Here is a 10,366-nt window from a genome sequence, read left to right as displayed (position 1 = left end):
AAATGGGAAAACAATGTGGAAAGATAAAAAAGAGAATAGAGCAAAAAAATAAAACACAAGGGGCTGCCAACTGCACAAACAGAGAAGAACTGAACAGACACACAAACAAATATGTGTATGTGTATGTGCATTTATCATGAAGTAACAGGGACTCCACAGATGGAGCAAGCACAGGGCCCAAGGTACCTGAGAATCCCACCTGGCAAGACACCTAGTAGAACACCCCCAGCCTCGACCACAACCCCCAAAGGAGCACGTCAGGAAACATGCCAAAACATCCAGCCGTGTGCCCTTGCACCACCAAGCATCACCAAACCCTGGATAACATGATATAGATTTCCTTTTTATCCCTTTGTAATGCAGTTCAGTTTTTTCTATCTCTGATGCATATCTGGATTTTTTTCAAATGGGATTTTACATGTGATAAGTGAAGACTTAAAAGATATTTTTTTAAATTCCCACCAAACTGCCAAAGAGCTGCTTTTGCTAAGGTGTTTAAAGCAGGTGTGATGCTTAATACAGGAGATAATATAAAGCAGATCGCTTTTTCACTGAGTGCTTGCTTTACGTCCAACCATGAGGTGTCTAACAAGCTTACACAACACAGAAACACAGTAATCTGTTTTATAAGAAGAGGTGATAAGAAGAGTGTTAAAACTCGTTCATGATGGGGGGGTGGGGGGTGTTTACATAAAATGTTTTTAAATGCTTGAGTTTACTGACTTATATCAAGCCGTAGGGGGTTTATTCGGGATCAGTGAGAACATATAGTTGAATTTCAGCAGAACGCTGCACTAAGGTCTAGCAGGACAAGCACAGAGATGAGTCCACTGTCAGAGGCCATAAGAAGATCATTTGTAACCTTCACTAAAACTGTTTCTGTGCTGTGATGAGCTCTGAAACCTGACTGAAACTCTTCAAATAAGCCATTCCTCTGCAGATGATCTGTTAGCTGTTTGACAACTGCTTTTTCAAGGATTTTTGATATGAAAGGAAGGTTGGAGATTGGCCTATAATTAGCTAAGACTGCTGGGTCTAGAGATGGCTTTTTAAGTAAAGGTTTAACTACAGCCAGCTTGAAGGCCTGTGGTACATAGCCGATTATTAGAGATAGGTTGATCATATTAAAGATTGAAGCATTAATTAATGGCAGGACTTCTTTGAGCAGTTTTGTAGGAATGGGGTCTAAAAGACACGTTGATGGTTTGGAGGAAGTAATTATTGAAGTTAACTCAGAAAGATCAATTGGAGAAAAAGAGTAACTTAACATCAATGGTACTAAGAGTGGCTGTAGATAATATTACATCTGTGGGATGATTATTGGTAATTTTTTCTCTAATGATAAAAGTTTTATTTGTGAAGAAGTTCATGAAGTCATTACTAGTTAACGTTAAAGGGATGGTTGGCTCAAAAGAGCTCTGACTTTTTGTCAGCCTGGCTACAGTGCTGAAGAGAAACCTGGGGTTGCTCTTATTTTCTTCAATCAGTGACGAATAGTAAGATGTTCTGGCTTTGCGGAGGGCTTTCTTATAAAGCAACAAACTATTTCTCCAGGCTAAATGATGATCCTCTAAATTTGTGACACGCCATTTCCTCTCCAGCTTACGAGTCATCTGCTTTAGGGTACGTGTTTGAGAATTATACCATGGAGTCAGGTACTTCTGATTAGAGACCTTAGTTTTCACAGGAGCTACAGTATCCAGAGTCGTACGTAATGAGGAGGTGAAATTATTAACAAGATAATCGACCTCTGTTGGAGTTGGATTCAATATTGATTTTAGTGACCTCCGATTGACGTAACCAGGTGTCATTACTGCCGACGTGAATTATAATTTTACTGAATTTACGTTTACCCTTAACCAGCAGTTTTACATTTCCCTCAGTGTCGCCTGCTCTGGCCCCTGCTGGTGTCTCTAGCTTCACATGTCTGAGAACAGAATCGCCAATTACCAGAGTTTGACCCCCAGCGGGTTTGTCGCTGAGTGGGGAAAAATGGTTAGACACATGAACAGGTTGGTGGTGTGCCTGGGGCTTCTGTAAGACTATGCTTCCTCTTCACCGTTTTTCCGATCATTATAATATAATTCTGGTTACTCCAAAAACCGTTTTTTAACAATGTTATGATGATCAAACTGATGATGGTATCTAATAAAACTGCTGATCTACCCCAATTCAGCTGCTATATACGTGGGGAAAAGAAAGTTTTCATAGTATATACGTGAGTAAAATGTTATTCATACATCACCTATCAAGACAAAGATCACAAAGTGATTCCCAACAACAACAAAACATTAAGAAGAAAAAAAAGAGTTCACTACAACCAAATCTGAAAAGATTAGTTTTTAGTTGCTTCTTAAAAGAGACCACTGAGTCTACAGATCTCAGGCTCAGAAGGGAGAGAGTTCCTGAGTCTGGGGTAACACGATGAGTGAAAAGTTACCCCAGAGTTCGTGATAGCAGATTTAGCAAATGTTGCAAGATGATCTTGAGCTTATAAATCTGCCACTGACACAAACAAGTACTTCCTTTTTTTTCTTCATTTAATTGGAAAAGTTGCGAGCCATCAAACTTTTAAAGGAGTCTAAGCATCTACTCAGAATCTGCAGCTTTAGGTTTGCAAAATTGTATCTTAAGAAACCGCAAGACCTTTGGAACAACCACCAGACAGGCAATACCAAAGTGGAGATATTTGCCTATAATACACAGCACCATGTTTGAAGAAAACCAAACACTGTATATCAGCACAAACACTTCATACTAACTGTCAGGACAATAGCGGAGACATGATGGTTTGGACTTGTTTTGCCCCCACAGGACCCTTGCACATTGCTGGCAACCATTAGTTCCTCTGTAGTATTCTTAAGTATTCTAGAATCAAGTGCGATGCCCTCTTTCTGACAGCTAAAGCTTAGCTGAAACTGGATGATAGTAATCCCAAGTACAGCAGCAAATCTACAACACAATGGCCACGATGACCTCAACCTAACTACAATGCTACGGTGGGACCTTAATACAATACAAATGTCTGCAAACATAAATTAGCAAAGAAAACTGGGCCAAAATTCAGAGAGACATAGGGAAAGTCATAAATAAAAGAATTAGTTAAAGCTCTTTCTGTTAAAGGTGGTTCTCCAAACTACTGAAACATGGGCTATACTAAGTTCTTATTAGTTTAGTCCCAACTGATGGCCTTTAAAAAGGTGTCTCATTTCCCAGCTGTCACATACAAAACATATGGATTGCATTGGTTACAGATGAATTTCTAAACTACTGAATGTTCCAGTAGGCACTGCTGGGGCAATAATCTGGAAGTGAATCAGACCTGGAACTAGCACGTACAACAGTTTCAAATAAAACAGCAATACAAGTATTGCACTCAATCACAATGGTCTGTATGGACGCTCACTACTCAAGACCCCATTGTTAAAGATATAGCATGTTGAAAGTTGGTGCTCATATAATTGAAGGAAGGATGAATGGGCCCAAGACTGTGTCACTCTATGATTAATGTTCACATTCAAAGGGACTCGCCACACATAACATATCCAGGTAAATTCTGATGTGGGAACTGATCTCATGATCTTTAGTTTACAACCCTAACATTGATGCAAGTCTCAGTGAGTGCTTAGACTGGTCAGTCAAATTAATAATGGATTGCATTTATATAGCGCTTTTTTAGGCACCCAAAGCACTTTACAATTCCACTATTCATTCACTCTCGCATTCACACACTGGTGGAGGCAAGCTACTGTTGTAGCCACAGCTGCCCTGGGGCAGACTGACCAAAGCGAGGCTATTAAATGCATAGAAAAATGAATGACCACTGCTAGTCATTAAAATTAGGTCAAATTAATTCACAAGTCTATCCAGTTCTTGTGTTTAAAGATATTGTGCATCTCTTCTCTGTTATTAGGTACCTCATTATATGACATCAGTCCACTAGTATAATAGTCCTAGTCCAATAGTAGACTAAAATCCTTGTTTGTTTCCATTCTTAGCATGGAGCCCCATTCAAGATTACAGGAAAGGAACGAATGGGGTTTGAACCCATGAGCTTCGATTTACCGAAGACCAATGCCTTACTACTTGGCCACCATGCCTCACTACACATTCTGCTTCACATACACTTGCACCCATATATAGACTCCTTCCCTTGAAATTTTATCATGTCAGATTAAATCGCAGGTCAGTGACACGTGAACATGACACTGAGTGTGGGGATAAACATGGGGACAAGATAGACTGGGGAGACAAAATGACAAAACACAGAGAGATGAACATGGGAACAGGAAGGGAGAAACCATAAGCCCCTTTTCCATTAGAACAGTTGAGGCAAAAATTATTAGCCCCCCAGGACTCCTAAAACTCTTCCCAATGTTTGCAACATTGATGAAACTTGATATAATGCAACATTCACCAGTGCTATTTAATAGCTTTTGGTACATTTTGTAATATAAAATGTATTCTTAGGCTTGCTTGACATCAAATATAGCAAAAAATGCAGTGTTCAAAAATATTAGCCCCATGTGAATATTTTCTTTCAAAACACACCTACAGTAACCAATCAATTGGCTTCCTTGCAACATTCAGTCAACATAAAAAGGAACGGGACACTTTAACACATGAGAGGGACTACTGTTATTCACCATGCCAGAAACAAAGGAAATAAGTCTGGAGCTCAGAAAGAAGGGAAGGCTACACTGGCATTTCCAATTGATTCACAGTGTCTAGAACTGCTATACGTTGCATCATTGCCAAGTACAAGGAGAAAAATTCTGTAAGAAACAAACCTGGCTGTGGCTGTAAGTGCAAGATTTCAAGAACTCTGGAGAGGAAAATATTCAGAGATGTCAGCAAGTGTAACAAATGCATTAAATACTTGTGAATTTGACCCAAAACACCTTTTCTTTCAAATTAAATATTTCATTTTGCATCTCAATCTCCTACCTATGTTATCTGAGTCTGTGTGTGTTCGTGTTTTTGTGTGCTGGTGACGTAGGCGCGTGCATGTGTGCCCCGGTCACAGCTCCTTTCAGCGTGGCCGGAGGTAAGTCACTTGCCACGTTGCTCTCAGCTAATTAAAGTTTGTTTAGACCCCAAGCTGCAATGTGAATATAGCCGAACTGCCACGTTTTTGTTATTAAGAGACTCGTTCGGGGAGAGGTGTCCTGGCAGGCGCGTGACACAAACAGCTCAGACCTTTACTTCTGTGTTGCAGATGTGCAGTAAAGAGCCAAAGGCCCAGTGCTGGCTCCTGCCTCTTACTTTCACGCCAGAACACAACGCATAGACAGGCGTAACACTTGCAGACCGGTTACACAAGGAATCCTGTACATCTGCCAAGACCATTGTTGCTGACCTGGCCAACTCTTGCTGACTCTTCTGGAGTTGTTTCAAGGAACACAGTTGTGAGGGCTCTTCATGGTGGTGGGTTTCAGGACCATCAGTCCAGAAGAAGTCTAGGCTTAGGTTGTCGCTGAGTCTTCTAACAAGACAATAACCCAAAGCATACACCAAAATATTCCAACAGTTCCTCAAGGATACCAAAACCAAGATCCTGGAGTGGCCCACACAGAGCCCAGACCTCAATCCTATTGAGAATCTGTGGCGAGTGCTCAAAGTGAATGACCGTGCTCGGAAACCATGCAATCTAGACAAGCTAGAAGAATTTGCAATGGTGGAATGGGCCAAAATATCTCAGGAGACCTGTGTCAACCAATCTCTAAGATATTGTTGTCAGTTGTGGCTCAGAAAGGGTACAGTGTCTTAATAGCCATGTGGCTACTAATTTTGGATGTCTCATTTTTGCCCTTTCTTGTTTCAACTCAGCATATCAATAAAATATCCTGATTAAATTTAGTGGACATTGTTATTTTGGAAACAGATACACTATAAGAACGCTCTCATTGTTAACATTTTCATATTGAAATCAAGAGTGTTGTCTAATGTCATGAGGGGGGATAATAATTTTGGTCTCAACTGTACCTACTCAGATCGACTCGGCATGGTTTGCCACTATTTTCAGGGTTTTCCATTAGGTTATAGTACCTGATATCAAGTACTTTTTAATACTTGCTCACCTTGGGTTCCAACTGATCCGAGCAAGTACTAAAATGTGACGTCGTAGACTGAATGCCAGCGATTGGCTTACCAGCAGTATCACTCGATAAGTCATGAGAGCATCTCGTTCGTGAAAATTAACACCGTCCTTTTTTAAACCTGGCAACAGGGGAAATGACTATATGGCTATATATGGCTATAGGGACAGTACTACAAATTTATTAACTGAACAAGACAGGGAAGGCAGACAGCCAGGAAGACAGAACACAAACACAGGACTCACAGTCCAGTCCCAGACTATATGAGTCTTCTAACATTATGTTTCTCAACATAAACTTTTTTCATGTTTGATAAACATCGCAGTCACTCAAAATAAATATTACAACTACATTAATGTTTAAAATTATAACTATACAGTTTGGGTTTTTTTGCAGGCCAATAAAAATGCCATGGGAAAAAAACATTCCGAGGCACAGCATCTTGCACATAAGCAAATTTGTTTGGGTAGACCTTTGCTTTTTCCCTCTTTTGAATATTTACTATTAATCATTAATAAGCATTTCTTATCTGATTACTTGACTGAATAATTGATACTAAATTAGAATAAACTCTTCATAGCACATAGAGTTCATAGCAGGGGCCCACAGAACTTTTAGGATCTGAAGACTGTTTGTGTAAGAACTGTGTGTGTAAGAATGGGCCAAAATGACACCTGAGCCACACAAGTCGATGCCAGTTCAGTAGACAGCAGTTTCACACTTGACTTCAACACCTTAACAAATTTTGTAATGTGGGATTTTATTTTCTAGCAGCATTACAGGAAACATTACAGATGTTCTTGCTGGCTTGCACTGGCTTCCAATTAAATACCGTATTCAATTTAAAATATTACTTTTCACCTACAAAACCATTAATAACTTGGCGCCGAGCTACCTCAATGAGCTTCTCAGATTACACACTCCTGTCAGAGCACTTAGATCTGCTACCCAAATTCTTCTGGAGCAACCTCGTTCTCGGCTGAAGTCTCGTGGTGACCGTGCGTTTGCTGTAGCTGCCCCGGTCTTATGGAACAACCTTCCTGTTGCTATCCGGACGTCTGACTCTATGCCACTGTTTAAATCACGGCTGAAGACTTATTTGTTTAATCTTGCCTTTCCACCTAGTTAACACTTGGTGTGCGTTGTACATTTTTATCCGTTATGCTTGTGAACTACTTTTATATCTTATGATTGTCAAGGTTTTTATAATTGATACGTGCCAGGTCCTTTCTCTTTTCCCTCCCATCTCCCTTTTCCTATTTTATTTTTGTCAAGCACCTTGGTATACCCTTGGTTTTTTAGTGTGCTTTATAAATAAAGTTTATTATTATTATTATAACATTCAAAACTACAAGTAAAAGACCTGAAGTATTTTCAACTATCAATTATCAAGTTACAGCTGACTCTCAGACTTTCTAGTCTCAAATGTGAATACCATGGTTCAGCATATTGCATCTTCACATCTAATTCTTAAATATGTAATTATGCGACTTATGCCTAACTTAATTTCTCAAACAAAGAACTAGGGGTGGGCGATATATCAAATAAACTCGATGTTTTGCAAGTTTTTTGTATGTACAATGGTTTAAATCAGCGGTCCCCAACCTCCGGGCCATGGAACGGTACCGGTCCGTGAGTCATTTGCTACCGGGCCGCGAGACTGAGACTCAGGTGTGAAATGTATGGTTTTCAGGGTTTTTATCGGTTTTTAGCGTTATTTTGTTATCGTTTTTTTTCGTTAACATGTGTTATGAATAAATCTTCTTTTTTTGGGTACCGGTACTAGTTTTATTTTGTTGTATTTATCCGTGACACCTTAAAGGCTGGTCCGTGAAAATATTGTCGCGCACAAACCGGTCCGTGGCGCAAAAAAGGTTGGGGACCGCTGGTTTAAATGGCTTTATCGCAGCCATTAAGTATAAGTCGCCATGGAAATATTAGCCCTCTTGGGTCAACGGACACAGCAACACTGGACTCAGTGGTCGCTTTTAAAAAACAGCTAAAAACTCATCTTTCTAAACTTGCTTACTTTTACTTACTTACTTTTGCACAGATATAACCAGAGCCTTGTTGTCTCCTCTCTATATATACTGTACTGTATAGTTTGTATAGTGTGCTTCTTTTTAAGTCAAGCTACTAGAGGTGAAGTGACTGTTCCCTTAAAGTTTGTTTTCCCTTCTATCTTATACCCAGGGACCGCTCTGATCCTTTCTATTGAAGCTTGATGGATTAAAGACACAGGGAGCAGAGCTGCCTCAGAGAAGAAGGGGGTGCAGGGAAAGTACAACAAGCAGTTTGGGAATTAAAGAATAATCTTTTCCTGTGTCTTCCAGAGAATTATGTCATGCCTTATATAGATCCTTTGTACTCTACTGCAGCACTCAGAGCACTTTATACATTACATGTGTGTTTATAGTGTTTTATATCTAACATTCACACTCAGATGAAAACATCAGGGATACCTCAGAGGTCTGTATCTTGCCCCTTCTTAAGTGTACACTCTATACAGAGAAGCTTCCTAGTGCAAAACACTGTCTTTCATTGTTATTTCATGGGTTACATGACTGTCTGAAAGACAGAAGAGCAATGAGATGTAAAGCATGCAGAGTGAATGCTGATTAACTTAGAGAAGCAGGAAAATGATTGGACAAAAGAAATTATGCCAGAATTGAGTTTAACAGTGCAGGAAAATTGAAACAATGTAAAGAACAGACTAGCAGCTGAACAGCCAGAAAGCCTTCAAATTAGTTTTTAAAACTGGGGTATGTGATTGTTGATATCCCAGACTCAGAAAAACAAAAATAAAATAAAACTATCTTTTGAAAAATATCTCAAAAAAGAGCAAACCCTCCCTGAAAACTAACTGAAACTCATTTTAACATAAAAACATCATACATATAACCTAATGAACAATACAGGATTGTGATTTCTGGTATGTACCATATAAAATGTGATGGCAAAGTTTATTCTGGATCATGTAGTTAAGTACAGGTACTTAATGCAGAAACATAGCCCCGAGAGCCGTAACACAATATAATAATAATTTATAATTTATAATAATATACAAATAAAGTGTTCCCTCGTTTATCACAGGAGTTACATTCTAAAAATAACCCGCGATAGGTGAAAGTAGCCAGCTTTACTTTTTACAATTATTACAGATGTTTTAAGGCTGTAAAACCCCTCACTACACACTTTATAAACTTTTCTCAGACAGGCATCTACATTTTCATACATTTATCTTCTGTTTAAACACTCTCAAAGTTCAAACCTTTGTAGAAAAATAAGTCCAGTATTCTAGAATGAAACCAAAGATCAAAACCTGTTTTCAGGTCCAAGACATGGTAAATTGGACTTCTGGTCCGAAAAATACGGTAACTTCTACCTTTCTTTAGTATGTCCAGAAGTCCAACTTTTTGTGCGAAGTTTAGCATCTTCCTATGTCTTTTGGGTGCTACCGCAGGGGCCTTTGACGTCGACACTGTTGTGTTTGTTGTCTTTTGCTAGCTAAGAGTTATGTAAACTCTTGTAACGCTGAACGCACTCTGTACTGAACAGGAGACATGGCATAAGATTTATTGACAATGGTCTACAGCCAATCCGGACGCAGACCACAATGCGCTCTAAAAACAAAGAAACAAACAAACAAACAAACAAACAAAAAAAAAACATGCAAAATTGCACACAAAAAAATTGGCGAAACAGCAAAGCTGCGAAAAGTGAACCGTGTTATAGCGAGGGACCACTATAATTAATTAAAATCACAAAGACACGTGAAACAACAAATGTTATCCACATTAACTAAGTAAAAACTGGTCTTTATCTTTAGATAATGTAACACAAGCTTTGTCCCAACGAGGACTCGAACCTGCGCTCATACTGGTCAGTGTAAAAATAAAAACTTTTGTTTATTGGCTAAAAAGCTGTGATTTGATTGGCAGTTTCTCCATACGCGATGAGCCATGTAGACAAAAAGATGGCACAGAGTATTGCAGTCTCGTCGCAAGCTCCTCCAAGCAACAGCTGTTTTTTGTGTTTAATTTTACTTTTTCTTTATTTCTTTATGAGTAACACGTGTCTTCTTGTGTATGACCACAAAACCTTACAGGACATTAGAGCTGGACTTTCTCTGGTTTTCCGGAGTTCAAGTTTTGCAACACAGACCCTCCGTTTGCAAACGCCCATTCATCTCGCCTGAGACACCTTGGTTCGGGGACCCCGGAGGCTGCAAACACCGACGCAGAGGCAGAAGATCCGGCGTTCTATTC

This window comes from Perissodus microlepis, chromosome 3 (assembly GCF_051167445.1).
Source record: "Perissodus microlepis isolate ML-2025 ecotype Zambia chromosome 3, ASM5116744v1, whole genome shotgun sequence".
NCBI lineage: Eukaryota > Metazoa > Chordata > Actinopteri > Cichliformes > Cichlidae > Perissodus > Perissodus microlepis.
This window is presented reverse-complemented; position numbering follows the sequence as displayed.